General features: G+C 43.3%; 1 pseudogene across 1 annotated transcript; it reads left to right on the top strand.

Moving 5' to 3' along the window:
* The first annotated feature begins 4,899 nt into the window (after window positions 1–4,899).
* Window positions 4,900–20,717, top strand: LOC104020242 (aldo-keto reductase family 1 member B1-like; annotated as a pseudogene). The gene is made up of 7 exons (XR_015706891.1): window positions 4,900–4,965; window positions 7,464–7,628; window positions 8,315–8,431; window positions 9,112–9,189; window positions 10,609–10,750; window positions 10,933–11,031; window positions 12,391–20,717. The product of XR_015706891.1 is annotated as an aldo-keto reductase family 1 member B1-like (transcript).
* The last annotated feature ends 122 nt before the right edge of the window (window positions 20,718–20,839 follow it).

The raw sequence follows: 20,839 nt of genomic DNA on the forward strand, positions 1-20,839 counted from the left end.
GTACTAGCAAGGTCCATTATTCTGTTCGACTCTCTTGTATTTGTACTGTTCATTCTGCGTTAAAAAAAAAACCCCAGTGTATTGTTTGTCACCAGGATGAGGAATTTGCCTTTGGGAACGCGTTGCACTCTTTCTAAAGCACCTTGCAATAGGTGAGTAAGAAAACCGAGTTCCTGTCTGCTTTATCCAGTGCTTTGCATATGTGAAGTAGCTGAAAGACGGTGCACTTCCAGAAATTGAGAAGTTAATGAGTTAAGAGACTGACAGGACATTTCTGATTTGATACAACCTGAAATTTAAAAATGAGTGATGCTTATGAAAAATGCCTTGAATGTGTCATAATCTTCCAGGTATATCACCCATCAAGGAAGCAATTGCTGAGATATATTAAGAATCTTTTCCGTTGGTATCTCAATGAAAAGTAATCAGTGTTTTCTGAATAAAATAGTATGGGATAAATTCCCTAGAAAATAAGTCTTGTGGATTATTCTCGGTCTGTTTTTCCTAAGCACCGTAAATGCAGGTGGGATGCTACAGGCCGCATGCACAGAGGTTGTGTGCTCGGATTAAGTATTTAGGCTAGAGCTGCGACTAACGTTTCGCTCCAACAGATGAGGGAATGAGGCTAAACCTTCCCTGGGCACTTCGCCCTCGTGCTGGAGACACAGTGGGTTTATTGTCAGGTTTGCTGTCACGTGAAAGCTTATATTGCTTCCGGATCCAGATGGGCCATGGGGGGAATGGGAGGTGTGCAAACCGCATTGCGTATAGGTTTAAAGACTCTGCCTGACCTGAGCTGCTTTTGCAAAAAGTCACCTTGGCTGCCTCTGAGACCACAGCAAAGTTCAGTCGTACGCTGGATAAACTGCCCGAGGACGACTTTGAGCTAAGTGGGTGGGATTCAGCGCTAGCGTACTGAGAGACGGTTATAACATGGAGACCAGCTCTAACGTGGACTCCAGCTCGCCCGGGGGCTGGCTGCAGACAAGCACCACCTGGATTTCTGCCAGAAAAAAAATTTCTGCTGTAGAGCCACCGCAAAAGAGTCGGGATTATTTGTCCTGTGTTTGAGCCGCTGTGTGAATGAAGCCTAGCACGGGTAGCAAGGGCTTTGAAAAGCCAGATAAAGCCAAGAGTACCTGTGTGGAGAGATTATTGTAGGTCCTGGTAACTCTTCCTTTCTGGGTTTTTTGTTTGTTTGTTTGTTTGGGGATTACTGTGTCTTAAGGGGAGGGGCAGTAGCAAAGTACACATTCTCTGCTTCATCTCTGACATACTCCTCCTCAGATTCAGATATTCCCCGCCTTCAAGAAATACAGAAAAATCGAAAAAAGTAAATATATATATCACACACATGTGTAATCTCTAAAACTTCAATATGTTGTAAATCCCCAAATTATACGTGGAAGTAAAAGAGAAGTAATTTTTTGATACTTTTCTTCCAGTATTGTTTTAATTTACAAGAGTCACTTATCAACTAGTTATCATTGGTATTTATACAAAAACGCTGCACATGAGATCTACATTTAAAAAAGACCTTCAAAAAAGGACCTGTTCTAATACAGGTTAAAAACCATGGGTTGATAAGACTGTAGTTACTCTAAACTACCATGAAATGTGTAAATCATATTAGGACTTAGCGTTACTAGTAATTTTAATAATAATGGCTTTACTGATAATTTCGTGGATCGCGATAATCTGTCGTGTCTGATAGATCACGATAGCGAATCCTGTGATGATATTCCTGCAGGGGAACGGCAGTGGTTTTAAGCCATCAAAGGCAACCTCTTCCAACAGGTTCAACCTTTGCTAAGGAGATTCTCTCACCAGCAGTCGCTGCCTTTTTGTCCTCACAGATGCGTCTGGGTCTTGACTCAGCAGCCTGGGGTTCAGACGGTGCCTGCGGCAGCCCCCGGGGGATGGCTTCAGTTTTTGCCCTCCTGGAAACCAGCGCTGGCCCTTCGCTGCCTTCCGGGCAGCTCTGTCTCGCTGGTCTCCTGTACTTAAAGCCAAGTTCCTGGTCCTGCCCTGACTGAGGCCATATTTCTCCCAGGCAAATTTTGGTGATGTCAAGCCGGGGCCGGCTTTACCAGTAAGGTCCATGCTGGTATTTCTTCTGGCAGCACAGCTTGGGCTTGGAGCTGTGAGCAGAGGGCAGCACTCTCCGAAAAAGTGCAAACAGAAACCTCAAACAACCTTTCAAAGGTATTTTATGAAGCAATTAGTTTTTAGAAGAGAGCTATTTAGCTCTGACTCCGTGCTGTTTCCCACACGGCTGGCTTATATTTTACCAGCCTCAAGTTGGCAGGCTCGGCACTGTTTGCATCTGCCTGCGGAAATGTGCTCAGGAGTCACCAGCGCTTTAGAAAGCTTGACAGATGATAAAAATTCCTGACATGTATGAAGTCAAGAAACTGGAAGAGAAATGCTTCTGAGCTAAATCTACCTGAATTAAAAAAAAAAAAAAAAGTCATAAGTGCTGTGAAAAACTGAACGAGGACTTAAAAATAAAGGCAAAGTGAATGAAGACCTTCACACAGGCTTAAGAAATGGTGCTCTGAGCTAATGATTGTTTTCCTAAAACAGACTAATGACTGAAATTTCGGCAGCCGGTGGGATGCCGTTTGATTTAGTATGAAAATGTGCTTTGCTGCGTGAGGGATTGCCGGAGCAGCGAGTGGGATAACCCTCTCCATGTCTGCCTTTGCAATGGGCAGAGCGGAGGTCGAGGAACCGGGAGAGTCCCTCTCATTAGGGAGGCAGCTACGTGCCGCTGAAGGACAAGGGGCACGACAGCCGTACTGGAAAGCCAGTCTGCTGTTAATCTACATTAGTTTCTGCAATGAGCTGAAGTGAATTTCCTCCCGTCCTTGGTTGCAGAGCAGCTGTACGGGTACCTCGGCAGCCTCTGTCACCAAGGCATCAGGTGGGTGATGCAGAGAGCCGTGGTCATCCTATATCTTTCCGCTATGTAACCCCTTTTTCTCACAGATAAGGAGAAACCGTTTAAGCGCATCAAATCTCCACACAGCACATTGAGCAGTACAACTGCTGGTTAAGCCTGGCTTTCATTGCACAATTCAGGCAGAAGAGGATTGTTCTTTTTGACCTCAGAAATAAAATTAAAAGGGGTGTCCTTTGGCTTGTCCCAAAGCTGCAGTGATCTGTGCATCTCAGTTAAAATCCTCGGATGTGGGGCTGAGGTGGCCGTGGCCAAAGCCGGCTCTGGCTCCGACTGCTGGGGAAAAGGCCAGTCTGTAGGACGGAGGAGCAAGATCTGCGGCGAAGAGCTGGGCGGGAAAGGTCAGGCTGCAGGCAGAGGTGGCTGCTGCTGGCTGAGACGCGCGCGAGCAATGACTTGAGGGTACAAGAGGAAAACCACCCCATGTGAAAAGGTACAAAATCCTAAAGGAAATCTGGCGCTGGAGGACAAGAGTTGGGCGCCACTGGGGACCTGTTGTAGGGAGCAGCAGGGTGGATTGATGCCTGCTGGCCTGAGGGGGTATTTTGGGTGTCTGCCCTGGCAGCGCTGAGCGTGCTCGTGCTCAGCCTCTCAGGCTCTGTTGACTTCTAGCTGCGTTAACTTCGAAACAACAGGTTTACGCTTTCAGGTTGAGCGTGTTGTGCACCTGGTAAAAAGTGCCTGAACAGAGTGACCTGCCCCAGGCTGCCGGGCATTTGAGACGCTGCCTGTTGAAACGTGGTGTTACCCTGGGGCTGGTTTTGCCTCTAACAGGCAAAGAAGCGACAGGGAAGTTCATTAATGGCTGGATAAACACTAAATGCTTAGCACTCATATCTTTAAAATGAGTTCTTGCAAAATTTTGGGCAGGGCTCTGAAATCAGGTAGGATGCCAGCTCCTTCTGGCAGGACCCAGGAGCCTCCAGGATGGGCTTAAACCCACTCTGCATAAAAATGAGAGGTTTGGGATTTTCCAGAATAGGCTGCTATTCCCACTGAGCCTTGTAAAACTGTTTTTTTTTTTTTTTTTCCACTTATGCAGAAGTTGTTTTTCAGTTGTGAACGGTAAAAAAATCTAATGTAGGCCAGCAGGCAAACAGGAAAGGCCGTAAAGTAGCAGTAACGCAGCGTCAAGGGACAGGCCACCCGAAGCTGTTTGGCTTCTGAAAGGTGGGTAAGTATAGAAACCGACACAGCGGCTGCTCCAGGAAACGCAAACGTGCCGTGGTGTGCCATTAGTGATCTTGCAGATTAAGCAGATTTGAGTCACGCAGAGCAAACACGATGGCTCTTGAAAAGACAAAGCGTTATTTATTTCTTAGCTCCTCTTTCAAGTCGGGGGAGCCCTTCATTAAAAGGACCGTGTTGTCCCTGTGTCCTGCAGCTCGTGAGTATGAGCCATGGGCTGTCGGGGGGGGGGGGGGGTAGTGGAGGGGATATATGTAATATGGGTGCCCAGTGCTGTGGGGATGAAGCAGTACTGGGAATTTTTTTAACAATGATCCCTCCTGTGGACAGATCTGTGCTTCCTCCTGAGACAAACAGCTTTGTGGCTTCTTGTGATGTGTTCAGGAGCAGACAGGTGAGACTCTGGTCTTGGGGTGTGTGCGAACTCCTCAAATACCACTTCTTTTGCAGAAAAGCAGAGACCATGAGGTATACAAAAAGCTGCAACCTCCATCAATGCAATATGTGTAACCGGCATGACAAGCTCACTCAACAAGTTTATGTGAGGAGCCCGCAATCAGTTTTGAAATACTCCAAAGGGTGAGACGAAGGTAAAATCCCTGCCTTCCCTTGCTTATTATAGCCCTTCTGCCCATATTTGCCTTGTCCGCAGCCAGCCAGCGGGCAGGAGGGAGGGGCAAAGCCTGTTTAAAACTTTTGCAAGGGGCTGCAGCCTCTCCTTGCCCGTGGTGGCTGGGAGGGGACCACGCATGGCCACCTACCTGGAGCCGCTCACCCGCGTGAGGATGCCCACCCTGGGACTGGGGACCTGGCAGGTACCTGCTGGAGCTGGGGACCTCTCCTCGTCCCCGTGCCTCTGGTCACGCAGGTGACACCAGGAAATTGCCGAGAATCGCGGTAGACTTACAGGATTCTCCTCTTCAGGTCAGGAAAATGCAGCAAATCCTCTGTGCAGCATTTCTTGCCTTTTCAAATATTTCAGGTGTTGCAGGTCTTTACACCTGTCCTTTCGAAAATTTTTGAAGTGAGCAGGTAGTGCTCACTTAGTGCAGGTAGTGAGCAGGTAGAAGGAGATTCGCCATAGCTGCAGAAAAAAATTACATACTACAAAAGTAAAAACTTCTGCCTAGCTTGTTTTTCTTTGCTTTTTTGCTTTTGGCACTGGGTATTAATATATTATGTCACACAGGTGTCATCGTTGATGAGTGCATGTAGATATAGGAACTTAAGTGGGAATTTTATATACGTAGGAAATATATTATGGATTTTATATTATGTGGGAAATATATATATATTTATGTAAGTGGGAATATATTATGTCATGTAGGTGTCATCGTTGATGAGTGCACGTAGATATAGGAACTTAAGTGGCAACCTGTGGATTTGGAAATGGGAATTTATATTAACTCTTTAGAGACTGAAAACAACTCATTTGTATGGCAGCAGATGAATACATAGCACTTCGCAGGAAAATAGTTTGGGTACGTCTTTACCTGCAAATGTTATATAATGGACTTCTGGTAAGAGAAGATTTAAGGCTATACTGACTTATAAATGTAAAAGGAGTCTGGAAATGAGCTGAAAATTTTAAGAAAGCGAGCTTCTTAAGAAAGAAAAAAAAAAAAACAGTGGATTGTCCCCTGGATTTGAGACTGGAAGTGAAATATGTTGAATTGCAAGCTGCCAAGTCCATGAAACACTGTCCAGTCAGCATAAAATGATCTTAAATTGTTCTTGCTATATTTTTTGGTCAGCTGCTGCTAATCGTCACGTAACTTATGCACAAATGGGGCTGAGTTTGTTTAGCCCTTTCAGTCTTGATTGACCTGATGACAAAAGACACTGAGAAGCCTAAAGTAACTAAGCAAGCTTCAAAAAACCCAAAGTGTGCCTTGTGGGGGGCCTCTTAGGGCCCTGACGCTGTGAGGGATGAGCTCTCTGAAGGAACCTGTTAGGACACCAACAACAGGAACCCGTTAGGACTAAACAGAAGGAAAATTTTGGACACGTGATCCCTGGCACCACAAAAATCTCTTGTGTTGTTAATGCGATGAAAACATGGCCCAAACCCACTGCGATTCCTTAGGCAAAGGTATTTGACCTCAAGGTTCCCACGGCGACTTCAGCTGCGACTCCCTGTGTCTCGGTGCGGCAATGGGGCCTCTCCGTTACCCAGTTACTCCGACTTGAAGTCCTGTTCAGTGAGCTCCATGTAAAATGAAGCAATGGATTATTTTTGTCTGAAAAACATCTCGCGCTACAGAGTTTTGTGTAATCACAGGGTATACTCTCACCTTTGCTCTCCACCAACTCCTCCACTCAAAAGCCATGCAGATCACTCCCTGTTGTGGTTTTTTCTCTTTTTTTCCACCAGGGAACGCTCGCTCCTGCACAGCAGCTTTGCCTGGGCAGCACCCAGAGATAAGGTACTCTATAAATGGCCGGCGTTTGGCCGGCGTCGCCATTAGCCTGCTTTCCCGCGCCGCCCTAGGAGCTGCAGCGTTCGCACATAGGAAGGGGTGGGATGGGGAAGGGGGCTGCAAAAAGGAAAACATGTAAAACTTTAAACTGGTTATTGGGTTATGATGTGTGGTCTTGTGGAAAAAGACGCTGCAGTTTCTATGTTTTTTTTTTTTTTAAGTGAACCAACCAAGCACCCTTCTATTCGAAATACTTGGAGAAGTGAAATCATTAAAAAAAAAAGAAAGATGATGGGTGGGGATATAATGAAGTTAAATGCAGGAGGCGGTCGCGGGTTTGAATCATGTTTCTGTTTGAAGTGCCATTTTCCAGCATCTGTCTGCAGTCATCAAACAACTCTTCAGTGTCTCCAAGCCAAGAATCTGAAGTGATTTACTTTACTATTAAATACTAAGTTGTGTATTTTACCCAGGAGGTGGCACTGTCTGTAGTCTTTTGCCGTCCTCTCACATCCCTTCTCCTGTGTCAGCAAGAGCCGGCTTCTCTGTGCGCAGGGCCAGCAAGCTCTCCCGAGGTGATTCATTTCCTCGTGTCGCCAGTATCTCATATTAAAATTGCTTTTAATTTCTGGGCAAATTAGAACTTATTTCGAGATAGCCTGGTGTCCGAATGGGAACGTTCAATCCTTAGAAAAGGGCAGATCAGCTCAGACAACTCATCGGTGACTCCCGTGGCCGGTTCCACAGGGTCATTTTATTCCAGAAAATGAAACAAAAGCAAGATCCAAACTGGAACACCTTAGTATTTGGGAGTGTAAAGTCTCCAGATTTGGAGGACAGCAAACTTCTTGTTCTGCTATTTACCGAATTACTGACTTTTCTTCTTGTTTCAGTCTCTCCAAGGAACGGCGAGAAATGCAGTGAAGTTTGCCATCGATGTTGGGTACTGGCGCTTTGATCGTGCCTACCTGCACCAGAACGAGAGTGAAATTGGGGATGCACTACGAGAAAAAATTGGGGACGAGGTCGTGAGGCGAGAACTCTTTATTGTCAGTAAGGTATGTCCTTGGATAACTTGTCTCACATGAGGCCAGCTCTCGGGAGGAGACACAAGGTCCCAACCTGCAAAGTGCCGGGGGATGAAGCTGGTCTAGGAATTAACTCCTTTCTGTCAGGGCAAGGCATTTTGCGGATGGAGGGAAGGAAGAGGTCAACTCTTGAAAAAAAAAATGGCTTGATTTGAGAGGGATTTTTTTGTAGTCCATATCCATTGTCAGCCGTGGAGACAGGAACTGAGGCCGTGCTCTCAGTTGCCTCTGAGATAGGAAGCAGGGCTATTGTATTCGTGGTCGCTCCCGCTGCGCCGCCGGCCTCAGCCTGTTGACTCCCATATGTTATGTTTTGTTTTGTTTTTTCCCCCCAACAACAATGGTAGGAAAAATAAAGTAACTTCTATCTGGTGGAAGCTGGCGGGTCGATTTTTCACCAGTTTTGCTTTTTTCCTTCATTTTGTTTAATAATTGTTGTACGAAATGTTGGAATTTTAGAGTATCTCATTCTCATTTTACTCAACTGACAGTATGGCAAATAAAATCAGGTGCACAAAAGTGGCACTTCCTCAGGATGAGAAGATGTGCCATATCGGGAGCTGCCTCTGTGCCTGCGCCGTGTGTTTCCCTGCCAGGGATGCTCCACAGCCGTCAGGCTAGGAGAGCGGCTCCCGGGCTTTGCGTTACCCCTGCAGCTGTGGCCCACCTTCCACGAGAGATCCCTGGTGAAGGAGGCATGCCAGAAAACACTTGCTGCCATCCAACTGGGTTATTTGGATCTCTACCTGATGCACCGGCTCATGGGATTCAAGGTATCGAGACTTCAGCTCCTGGGAGCCATCTGTCAGAGCTCTGCCAATTTTTCCTTTGGGTCTGGACCTGCCTTTAGTCCTCTCTAATGAGGAGTGTTGTTAAACCTCATTAGGACATAATGGCAAACCTCTGCACGGAAAGGAAGGTAAGGCCATGACTGCTTAAGGTAGGTCTTGTACACACACACACACACACACACACACACACACAAAATAATCACCTTATTTTACCCTGCACAGCATTTCCATGTCATGGATCAAATTACCATCCAGAGCAAGTTCCTCTTAAAGTCTGGGATTTGGCTGTCATTTGCTTATCCAGGATCAAACAGTTGTGAATTACTTAGCTCCTACTTTTCTCTTCTCTCTCTACCCCCAGGTTAAATAAATCCTTGTTTCCCCATCGTGTCACATCCCTGGCCTTCCCCCAACCTGACTGAGGCACATAAAAGTGTCTGCCCTTCCTCTGCCTGCAGGACAGATTCTCAAGAAGCAGATTTTCTTGAAGATTACTCTGTTCGTACAGATTACTGGTTGTGGCCACCCCTCTCCCCAACGCAAACATAAGCCAGGATATCCAGCGTGTCTCCAGCTCCATTCGCTTGTAGAATTTCTAAGTGATTTCTTTAACTACTTACAAGTCAGCTTCCCTTAAACTCGCTTTTCTTTTGTGATGATAGGCAGGAGAGGAGCTATTTCCTGCAGATGGAAATGGCACAATCATTCCCAGCGACACAGATTTTCTGGGTACATGGGAGGTACGGTCATTGACAGGCTGAAAATTTCTTGCTAGTTTGAAATAACAGCCTGAAAACTTTAAGGTTTCCGCTTTGGGAATCGTTCCGAGAGAATTTCCGATGTGAAGTATTCCAGATTGCTGATTTCTTTGTGCCCTTGGGCTCCTTCTTGTGTTGCTTTGCCAAAAATCAAGGTATTTTTATGCCTACTGATTACTGAAGTGGCTCAGTGGGCATGGCAAGAGGAAATCTTTGACTGTGTGTGTACCCTGCAGTGGCTTGAGCTGACATACACTGTCGCTTCACTCCCCACACCACTCTCCGGACATTTATCGGTGGCTTTAGCTGTAGCCATACCCATCCCTAGTTGCACCTGAGGTGGCCAGACCACAGCAAAGCCAACACGCCTGTGCCGATGTACCCACAGCATCCAAAATTCCCCCTTTCTATTAGAAAGTACTGGAACTTGCCCAAAGCCCATCGCTAAAGCTGCGCGCGCAACGCAAACAGGCACGAGCGCAGGCTGCGTGGGAGACAAGGCTTGGGCGCAAGTTCAAATTTCTGCTTGGCTGATGGCTTGGGCTTCCTTTCCCCTCCACCCCCACCGCTGCTCAGCACGGCCAGGTCGAAAGAGGACAAGAGACTCACCAGAGTCGGAAGAATTCGCTGATGCTTTTCCCCTTCTGTCAGATGAAGAATAAGGCACGTTTCTGTTGCCCATTTGAAGGAAAAAAAGTGGACATTTCAGGCTGCCGCTTACGATAGCAACTTCAAAAATGATTTCTGCTTTGGAAGAGATGTATCTTCTGCTCTAGAGGCTGGTAGTAGATTATTTTCTCCTGTTTCTTTCCTGCTGGAGGTGCCAATCTAATTAGGGCTGCCTAGCTGTTTTATTGTTTGCTAGTGTGAAAGAAAATAGGTGGAGGTGGGGGAGCACAGCACTGCTTATACTGTACTGCCACCGCTAAATGGTGCGTCTCCCTTGGGAAACTGAGCGGCACCGATGATCAGGTATCCTGCCCCGGCTCTCCCAGAGCAGCTCCTCGTCGAGCCGCTCTGTTCCAAAAGACAAGCTGTTTATTATGGGATAATTATGTTGTTGGCTGAGGGATTATCCTAAAAAACCCCCTTCTATTTTGGAGCAGGAGGTCAACTTGGGGATAATATTTCAGAATAGTTGTATTCTGCTGAAATGATAATCATCGTGTAATAATTGCTAATCTTGAATAATGCTGTTATTTATTTGTACGATGATACATGACGTGAGAGCCTGTGTCTTTGACCAGGATCCCATGGTTCAATGTGCTGTACTAACGCCACATCAGAAGAGGATCCCAGCCATCATGATTTTTACCACTGAAGTCTTTGCGCAGGCATTTTTTTCCATATGAAAAAAAAATTCTTAATTCAATAGCAAGTCTGATTCTGTAGTGTTTCTAGGCTATGGAAGAGCTGGTGGGTGTGGGAATAGTGTAGGCCATTGGAGCTTCCAACTTCAACTGCAAACAGATAGCCTCTTGAGCAAACCAGACTTAAGACACAAACCTGCAGATAATCAGGTAAATTGTTCTCCAACTCATCAGTACTGACATCACGCCTCTCTGGGGTGTTGCGTTTGGCGGAACATCTCTGGCAGTGAAACAGCTTTTACGTCAAGACTGTGCTTTTTGATACCTGTGTGAGAATACACCTGTATTTGGCTAAACCATAAAGTAATGAAAGATGCAGGACATTCTGTGTCCTTCCTTTGGCAGGAAGCTGCAGCCACCCCTGTCTTCCTCAGGAAAAGCTGATTAAGTTTTGCCAGTCCCAAGGGATCTCTGTCACTGCATGTTGTCCCCTTGGAGTACCCAACTGACCACGGTAAGAATGCTTTGTGAGACTTCTTTCTTAGATGCAGATTGGAGCCATTACCATAAGCCAGTCTTATGATGTGGATAAACCCTCACAGAGTAAAACTGATGTAATTAGAAAAATATTTACTAATTTGTTAAAAATGACACACACAGAGAAACATCTCTCATACTTACTGTGATATTCAGTCCACTAATTCATACCCATGCTGTTACTGGAGCTTCATATGTAGGAGAAAAAGGATCAAGTGGTTGGTGAAAGTAGTGAAAATAATTCTTAACTGAGCTCGGGTGAGCTTATTAAACATGTAACAGAACTTCTGAACTAAAAAAAAACCCAAAAACCAAAGCAGCACATGCTTACAAAAATAGCAACTTTGCAGTCCTGCTGAGACAAACGGATTAGGTTTTTAAATGGATGACTTGAAGAAATTTTGTTTTTACTCCAGTCTTCGTGGCTTTCTCTGACCTGGGACAGGGCATTTACCAGAGCAGCTGTGCTTGTGAAGGACATGACAGCTGCCCATTCTCAAGATGAAATTTTCACGATCTGGACCAAAGAAAGTCCTAGCCTGATCCCGGGCTGGACTGGAATGTGTTGCAGCGATCCGTTATACTAGAAACTACAGGCCTCTTCTCATGTGTCAACCTGTGATAAAAGTCAAAGCATGAAGGCAGGGACTGGAGCAATGAGAAGATGGTGAATTAAAGTGTGCAAGATGATGCTTTCTTATCATGTAAATAATATTCTTACACTACAGTGCTTGAGGGAGAAGACAGGGAGCCATTCAACTGCTGAAGTCTGCTTTTTATTTTCACAGGTCCAAGCCTGAGGGTATTTCCCTTTTTGATGATCCCCAAATTACAGAAATTGCATTCAAGTACAACAAAACCCCGGCTCAGGTTAATACTGGCCATAGTATTTTCCCTGGTGACACGTATTTCTTCTATTTGTGCTAAAGTAACTATTTACAGAGGTATTATGGAAAGCTGAATTCCAGCTGTGCCTCTATGCATTGTAATGCTTTAAAAAATACTATTTCTAACACTAGTTTTAATGACAGACAGAAGATTACCAATGGCTTTGGGCTTTCATTGGCACACTAGCCACTTCTACGCACAGCATCCCTGGCCAATCCTGAGCTCTTGTTCAATGCACTCCCATGCTGTCATCTCAGCTTCAGAGACAGATAATGAATAAATGAGCTCATGGAATAATTAGGAAGGGTTTACTATAGTGCTTTTCCTATGCGAGCCATCTCCGATTATCAGTAGAGCTGTTCCGTGTAACCATGTAGGCACGTACGGTTTTTGGCTTTCAGAAGACAGGCAGAACTTCTCAGCTGTAATTCACTGTCTGTTCCTGCAGGGGCTTATCCAGCTCCAGATTCAAAGAAATGTGAGTGTAATTCCCAAATCCGTCACTCCACACTGTATCGAGGACAATTTTAAGGTAAGAGCGTATCTTAGAAAATTCTTAATGGTCTTAAAAGCTTACATGGAAAAATCCACTCTGCCGGTGGAACGAAGTACCCCCTTTGTACCTAGAACTGGGAAAAAACCTTTTGTCTGTCAGATACCATGTAGGTTATTTCTTTAGGAATGCAAAAAGTTACTTTAAAAGTAAGAAGCCGAGTCTCCTTCATTAGAACACATCAAGTAAGAGATGTTAAATTTACCACTTTGTGATACAAATATGATGAAATTAGACCCCACCAGCACTGTAACTGTATGACATTTTTTCATTTATGCCAACGTTATTAAGGCAGTGTCTAGATACAGACTCACCAAGATCTGCAATTTATTCTGTTTTCCCAGGTTACCCGCTTATCTAATCGCATACTACGGACCTAGGAGTTCACAAGAGAGCGGTTTAATATTGCAGGGAAGTTAGGCGATTTCAGCTAAGCAAAAGAAACCTTATCTTTTGAGAACAAGGTCACTGGTATGTGCGAAGGTTACAGAGCATAACTTCCACTGTCCTGTGTAAACTAAGCAGGCTCATGTTAAGTGTTTTTACTGTAGTTCACAGTTTTAGTTCTGCAGAGCTTTTGTCAGGGGAAAAAAAGCTTTTTCTTCTTAGCCTTAAGACTATATCCTTAAAGCGTTTTAATCATACTCTCTTTTTCTAGATGTAAAAATCACAAGGACTATCCTTTTTCAGAAGCCTGGCATCGCCTTCAGATCCTCCAGGGATCAGGACCATATATCATTGTTTCAAGCGATTTGTACCGCTTCACGTGTATTAAGTCACAATGTAAGTGGAACAGGTATTACAAGATGGGAGAAGGTAGCTCACAGGCATTCTGAAGGGTAATCCTTGAGCGTGCGTGCATTTGCTTCCCTTATTATCAACCACAGTTATATCAGTCCTTCATCTGTAGCTTTGCTCTGCTCTTGTAGCAAAATTCTCAGTTGTAGCAAGATATATATTCTCTTATCATTTCGTAACGATAGTTAAAGAAGTTTAATAAACCCAAATCTTTGCGATTTGTGAAAAGCAGTCTTTATCATAAATACAAAACCTGACAAATTTTAGAGAAATTTAGATTCTCCTAGTGGCTGTATTTCGGGACAAAAAGTCAAAACATACACTATCTTTTAGTTTTTAGTATAAGACAATCCATTTAACATCGGAAGATCTTTATGAGATAAGACAATATGCTGCTTGATATTCTTAGTTCAGTAATTTCAGTGTAACAGACTGAAAGCTCTTTAGAGGACGCTGCTGAATTACGTTTCAGGAGCCATTTTCTTAATGAGGTTTCCTATTTATGAACTGGTAAAAACTAATAAACTGGTAGGAGATTTCTATGTTTGGTTTATCATATCTACAAGAGTATATAAATACTGCCTTTATCAGTAGAACAGCTGCAGTTAAGACTGTGAATCTCTCCCAGCAAATCCAAAGTCTGATAAAGGAGACACAGAGGAATTATTTTGTTTGGCAACTGTCTTATTTAACAAGCAGAAAAGTTGGGCAGCTTCATAGAAGCCAGCAGTGAATTTTCACTCTCTTGTACTGCTCCCTAGATGGTGTCTGCTTGTGTTTTGACTCAAAGGATATCACTGAATGTTGTTTTCTCTGGTTAAAAAAAAAAAAAAAAACCAACAAAACCCAAAACCTCTGTGCTACTGCAGCCCATCCATCTGCGGGAGTTTTAATGAGGTGTCCGTGAATCAAGACTTCTTGCTCTTGAACTCTAACATGTGACCCAAAACTCCTGCAATTGCTTTAGGCTCTTCCAGCCCAGCAGAAGAACAATGTGGATCAGCACTGCCTGCAGAGAGGAAGGATGATTGTGTAATTAAGGTTCAGGGCTAGGATACACACTTCATGGATATCCTTTTCCAACTGATTTTCTTTGTAGTCGAGGTTTTTAAGTCTATAAAGGAAATGATGACATATCTTTGAGCTACTTTAGACCTTTGCAAGCTGTTTGAATAACAGGTGCCCTAGAAACAGCAAAGCAATTCTGTCAAATTGGATTTCCTACAGCAGCTCTTCTAGAGAAAAAGGTCTGAAAAGCCTATCAGCAATCAACACCCAACAGTTATAGTGCAGCGGCATGGACAGGAAGGTGCCTGTTACAGGTCGTCTCTGTTCTTCTCCCCCCAAACATGCTAAATTGAAAAGATCAATTACAGGATATCAGCATAGCCGCAGTTAGAAAATGAGCTACATGGAAGGTGCTGTGCTTCCAGGCATTCAGGCTGTGGTCAGGTTGTCCATCTACAGCAGCCGGAGCAATACCCACTCCAGGCCGTGGCATACAGCCACAGAAATATTCTCTACTTCATAGGAATTTTCTAACAACATTCCAGTTTAATCACAGCTATCAGACTTATTTACAGGATGTTTATAGACTGTGGTAGGCAGGAAGTTGGACTAGATGATCACAGTAGTCATATAATAGTAAAAAATTCAAAACAAGTTAGAAGCCAGAGATTGTGCGTTTGTTTAGAGACAATGGCTTTTTTTTTCAGCTGCAGCAACTTTAGCAAAGGTAAAAAGAGAAAAGTTTGGGTGATGTCAGTTACTGCAAAACAAAGTACCTTCTATTTTGCAGCAGAGCTAGAGCCATATGACTTAAAGACAGTATGTGCCTTTCTAGCAGACCATTGCTGCCTCACAGCAATCACAGCAGCCTACAATGGCAGTAAAGGCTGCTGCTATAAGCTGCTCAAGAAGCACACCTCCATAGCTTCACCACTTCACTTACCCCAACACATGTGCTGCAAGGGCATTGCTCTAATTGCATCTGCGATGTATACATAAGAAACCACTAAGCATGATCTCCCCTGTATTCAGTTTTGAGGATTCCAAAAATCTTTCTGCATCTTGTGGGTTTTTTTTTGTTTTGGGTTTTTGGTGTGCTTTTTTTTTTTTTTTTTGAGTTCAAACTTTGCTTTACAAGAAAATAAAAATTGCCATGACAGGCGAGGGTAGAGACTTGGCCTTGTTTTACCGCTGTTGTAAATTCAGTTGACTGAAGAAGAGCAAGTGTTTTGTCAGTCAGATCACTGCAGCAGCAAAGAGGAACAGACAAGCTGCAACTGTCTTCTGAAGGGTTTTATTTGTTCCGTCAGCACAGTGACCTGCAGCAGAGGTAGTGCCACACACTGACAAGTGCTGGAAGCTTTCTAATCTTCATCTTCAGATTCATCTGAACCCTGTGTTAATAAGCAAGTGTATACTGACGGCCATTTAACTCACTCCCTCTTCTGTGGTTGTGACTAGTTCAACTGCATGCTGCTATCTGGGTAACCTCAAGATACACGCAGTGACAGTCTGTCTGCACATAATTTCAGTGGCCCACGGAGCATTTGTTAGTTACTAATCCCCAGGCTGGATGGATGTCTAGCACAAGGAGCAGATGTGCAAGAGGCCACAGGTCTAGCACTTCATAGACCTGAAAAAAAACCAAGGCCATCTCCTTAAAGCCAGAAGAGAACATGCCATGCTACAAACAAAACACTTCAAGAAAAGAACATGAGTATTCTGACAGTGTTAGATGCAGCATAAACAGGCTCAAGTCACCATAACCAGCTCTAGGGAGTGGAGTGAAGTTTCTTGAAGGACTAGCAGCTTTTTTTTTATGCGTGCTTACTTCCTCAGCAGCATCATCACTGGCTTTCTGTTGGAACTACAGGAAGAGGTTTACGTTATTCCCAAATAATTTTCAGTTTCCATCAGCTATGTAACAGTGCTCTTAGGCCAAACCCACAGATACATCTTTCCTAGTCAGCAGTGAGATTATCTGTGCCACTGGACTGAACCCAGTAAATGGAAAACACCTTAGCTTAGCATTTTGCCTTTGTATCACAACATGTTGTCCCATGACTTGAGCTTTTATTGTGCAGTTCATCCATTCTGGCATAGTCAGGCCTTCATTAAAAGTTCCAAAGGGGCTGGGTGAAAAAATAAATTATGTCCATATTTTAGAGGGAAAACAGGATAAACATATGTAATGAACAACAGGTAAAATTCAAAACCTTTTGCTGATCATTGCTGCTCAGGTTTCCCATCTATTATAACTCCAAGCCGTCTCATATTGAGGTCAACATAATTCAAAAGCAAACAGAATGACAAACAAGAGAATGAGATAGAGACCGATTCCATCAATTTTTTGCATTCAATCCTGCACAAAAAGTTCTGGTCCATGCCTTCCTCTGTATCCTAAAAAAGATTTACAGAAGACTGACTAGGATGATCAATGGCATGGGAATAATTTCTACAGGCAGCAATTAAGTAGGCTAAGACCTTCCTTGACCAGACATCAGCTAAGCCAGAAGTTTACCAAACCTGGAGCAGCTTGGAAAGCATGACTGGAAATAGACCAGTTGCTATCTCCTCCACTGTAAAAACCAGGAGCATCAAATGAATCTAGCAGAAGACAAGGCAAAACAATTAAGAGAGAGTGATTCTTCACAAGATGTGCGGTTATGAAAAATCATTCCATTGGAATGCAACAGATTCACAAGGTAACTGAACAAGGAGTTAACTGATGGCTGTTAAACATGAAAGAGCTTAAACTGCTGTCAGAATATTTAAAGAACACACCACCGCAATGCTCAACTTACTCATCTTCAACAACTTGTTTGGCCACAGTTGGAGACAGAATGCTGCAGATGGCAGATATTTAGTCTGATTCAGTTCAGCTCTTTTATGAGCAGCTATCAGCTGGCTTGTAATCAGGCTTTTTTCAGTTCAGAAAAGCTAGATTGCATATTAAGCTTAATTTTTTTTGCCTAAGAATTTCGAAAAAAGATGTAGTTTTGCAGATGGTTGTACTAGTGGTCCTGTACCATGCACTTTAACAAATTAAAATGCAAGAGCAACGTGGCCTATGAAACAGTTTTAAGAGCTGCCTCTCAGCTCAAATGAGCAAGGTCCTGCCAGAATAAAGCAGGGCTCTGTACTTTTTAAGGGACCAAGGACAAGGCAGAGGGAGGGATGACAAATAGTTACTGACAGAGTTTACAGACAACAAACTACAGGAGTATTAAGTGATTAAAAAGATAAAATCATTTGTCCTGAGTCAACTGTTCTGTGCCCCAATTAAGCAATAGAGTCCAGATTTCTAGTTATATCTTCAACATAGTGAATACAGATTAAAAATCTAAATACAGGATTTTTTTTTTTCCTGTTTTGAACAATGTAGTTTCCTGTGCCCCAGATTTCACAACTCTGCACCAATGGTACAGTATGCACTTTTGTCAGTCTTGTGAGCTCAGCAAGAAGAGAGATCCTGCCTCCCCTTCCCCAGAGAGAAACAAAAGATGAAGTCACAGAACATCATATAAAAAGTGATTCCAGCCAGACAGGCTTGTGTATTTACGTTCCAATATCAGAAGTCAAGCCATATTCTCCCAAAACATCAACTGCAACCTGAAACATACTGTGTCTGTAAGACTATTTGTGATGTCCTACCTCCAACTGGCAAGAGGCCAATTCCAGCTGCTTCTTGTATTCTCCTCTACTACTCAAAAATTTCTCAAAAAAAGGTCTCTTGCCTTCTCCAGTGAGAAAATCAGTGATTTTCTCTACCTGTTTTCCCTGATAAATCAGCTCACCATCGTTCTTTGCTGCTATGGAAATGGATCTGTTCTGTCAGAGCCATTTTCTTTTAACATAAAAAAAGGCCTGTCATCTGGTATCATTTGAAGCAGTCAGAGTGCAGCTGGAAGTAAAACACATTTTGACTGCAAGTACCAATTCTATGGGTCCTGGGAACATGATTTTTCCATCTCCTGCTCTTAATCCTTCCTGTAGGCTGGACTCCTCTTTCTAAGGTGTGCTGCAGTATCACACTAGCTTAACTACTGCAGCAGAGTCCTGAGAAAGTCTAAGAGAGGCCAACAAGGTGGAGCTGAACTACAAGTTCTTAAATCAAAAACACAAAACAAAAAACAACCACTTTTCATTGGAAGAGCTACAAGATTATATTTGTCCTTAAAAGTTTCTTTGATCAGAAACCCAGAGATCCGTCAAATCACAATACAAAAAACAAATGCTGTGAACAAATGCTGTGAATGGCTGTAGCAGGAAGAGCTGTTAGCAGGAATGCTAGGCTCCGGATATCTCATTCTTTGATCTTTCCACTTTACCTTTTGGAAGATGAAAGAAAATCTCTACCCTTGTAGGCAGGGAGTGTGGCACAAGCATGGGGGTACAACAGCCATTTATTTTACTGTAACAATCCCCAGATCAACCTAGATTAAATGAAGACTTGGCTGCAGTCTAGAAGACTGGCTCTTCCTCTATCTCAGCCTTAGTTATATCTGGCTTTGAAGAAGCAATCCAAAATCATCACGGGTGACAGGGTTTTCTATCACTCCCTTCCCACTCCTCATCCTTTTGACAACAGCCTGCTTTCTGTTCAAGCTTATGCATCTTTGCCCCTTCGCTCAGGTGCTTCTCTGTTTTTCCTCTATTCCCGCTCTCGTTATTTCACCAAGCATCCAAGCCCTCTGCTGGTTAAGTGCTGCACCGTGTCCCAGAACGACCCTTTCCAAATTCTTTCCCGCTAAGCCATCTGGCAAAATACAGAGCGCGCCTGTTACAATACCACTCCACCCTGAGTGCTCGCTAGGTTTTCTTCTGCTGCGGAGAAGTCTGTCTGAAAGTCTTCTCCAGTAAAATTCCTACTCTGAGAATGGAAAATTTCAGGCACAAACTTTATGAAAGTTACAGTAAAATGAAAACAGAGGAAGTTAACAGAACCTCATGTACTATTTTGGAAACCCTGACCCTCAATGTAACTTCTTGCCAGAACACACTTGTCACAAAAACGTTATTTCCAAGCAAGCCAACATTGCCCCAAACAGTTTTCTGTCACAGCTCAGACTAATCTAAGAACATTAGCTATTCTGCTTTTTTTTTTGATGCCTTGGGGCTTTTATTTATCACATTATGTATATACAAAAACACTTGCACAGCTGAAGCTTTTTGAATTTGCTTTTAAGCCCAGAATTTAAAGTGATTATAATCAATTTATGTTAGGAGAATCAGATATTGCTTAGAGTCAGACATTGATTCTCTCCTCCCTCCTCCTTCTGTTTTAAGTTAACTCAATCTTGTCTGTTCAGCCTATTGTAAATTATTCCAACCAAAAATGTGTTGCATGTAAAGTCTGGTCTCAGCAATAGCGGAAAGATTTAAAAGAAGCATTTGAAGATAAAACCCGTTTTCTTGATATAATGGTTAGTATTTATCAGAAAGAAAAACTTTGAATTAGTGTGACTCCTTAGTACCTTTTTATCAATACCAGGAAACAAACCACCTACTTTGCAAATAGTTTGAGAAAAACTGCATTCACTGGGCGTTTTAACATAGCCAAGTTCCCTTTCTGGTATGCTATGCAGTTATGGAAATCAGAATCCTGCCTTACATTTACCATTTAGGGGTGGTTATGCATTAACAGTTCTAGTGTCTCCCTTCCTTCATCTGTTCAGAAAGAATCCTCTTTCTGCCAGGCCTACACACCCTCCTTCAGAGGACAGTTCACACTCTAGATCAACTCAGACCTTGGAAAAAAGTTTACAAGAATACACAAGAAAGTCACCCCAACGCTAGCCCTAGCCACTGTTTTTCCAAGGGTCCAAATGCATTTTCTGAATAGTCTTAAGCAGTTCTCAGAAGGCAACAACTTTAAAACTATTACCTGCAAGTATTGTGAAAATCATAAAAAACCCAAGGAACAAACACACCTCAAATTTGGGTATAAGCCTACTTTTCTGTCCTCCCAGAAGAGAGCAATAAGTTTCTGATCTGCTAGCTTATGACACAGAGGTTTCTTGAAAACCCATTTTTCTTTATTTGCAAATGGTTGCTTGTACAAGCACAGCAGTCTTTCCTGCATTGCTTGGAAAGGGCAAGTTTTCTACTCCTTATTAAACAATCCCATAGGATTCTGAGCAGGCTTAATGTCTTCAATTTACTAAGTTTCTACTAGCCAAAATATACTATCACTTCAGTAAAATAAAGACTGAATTAAACATTAGTATATTAGCTGTCAGATTGTCATATCAAAACAGCTCTCTTTAAATAAAGAGAGGCTCAAGTAGACTCATCAATGGCCACAGGCACGTTACCGTGTACATCAATGGCCACAGGATCATCACACTCAGGTGTTCTACGTGCGCACTAGCATGAGAACAGCAGATAACTTCTTACATTTTTCCTGCTAGCTAACATCAACACCAGATGATTTCTTGGGGGACAGTAAATTTTCCCTGCTTTTGTGTAATCTCTGGAGACGGCTGATATAATGCAGCTACTCCAGCATTACTACCATTAAAGCATTGCTGAAATA

This window comes from Nipponia nippon, unplaced genomic scaffold, assembly GCF_047370975.1.
Source record: "Nipponia nippon isolate SJK-2023a ecotype South Korea unplaced genomic scaffold, ASM4737097v1 scaffold_3, whole genome shotgun sequence".
Taxonomy (NCBI): Eukaryota; Metazoa; Chordata; class Aves; order Pelecaniformes; family Threskiornithidae; genus Nipponia; species Nipponia nippon.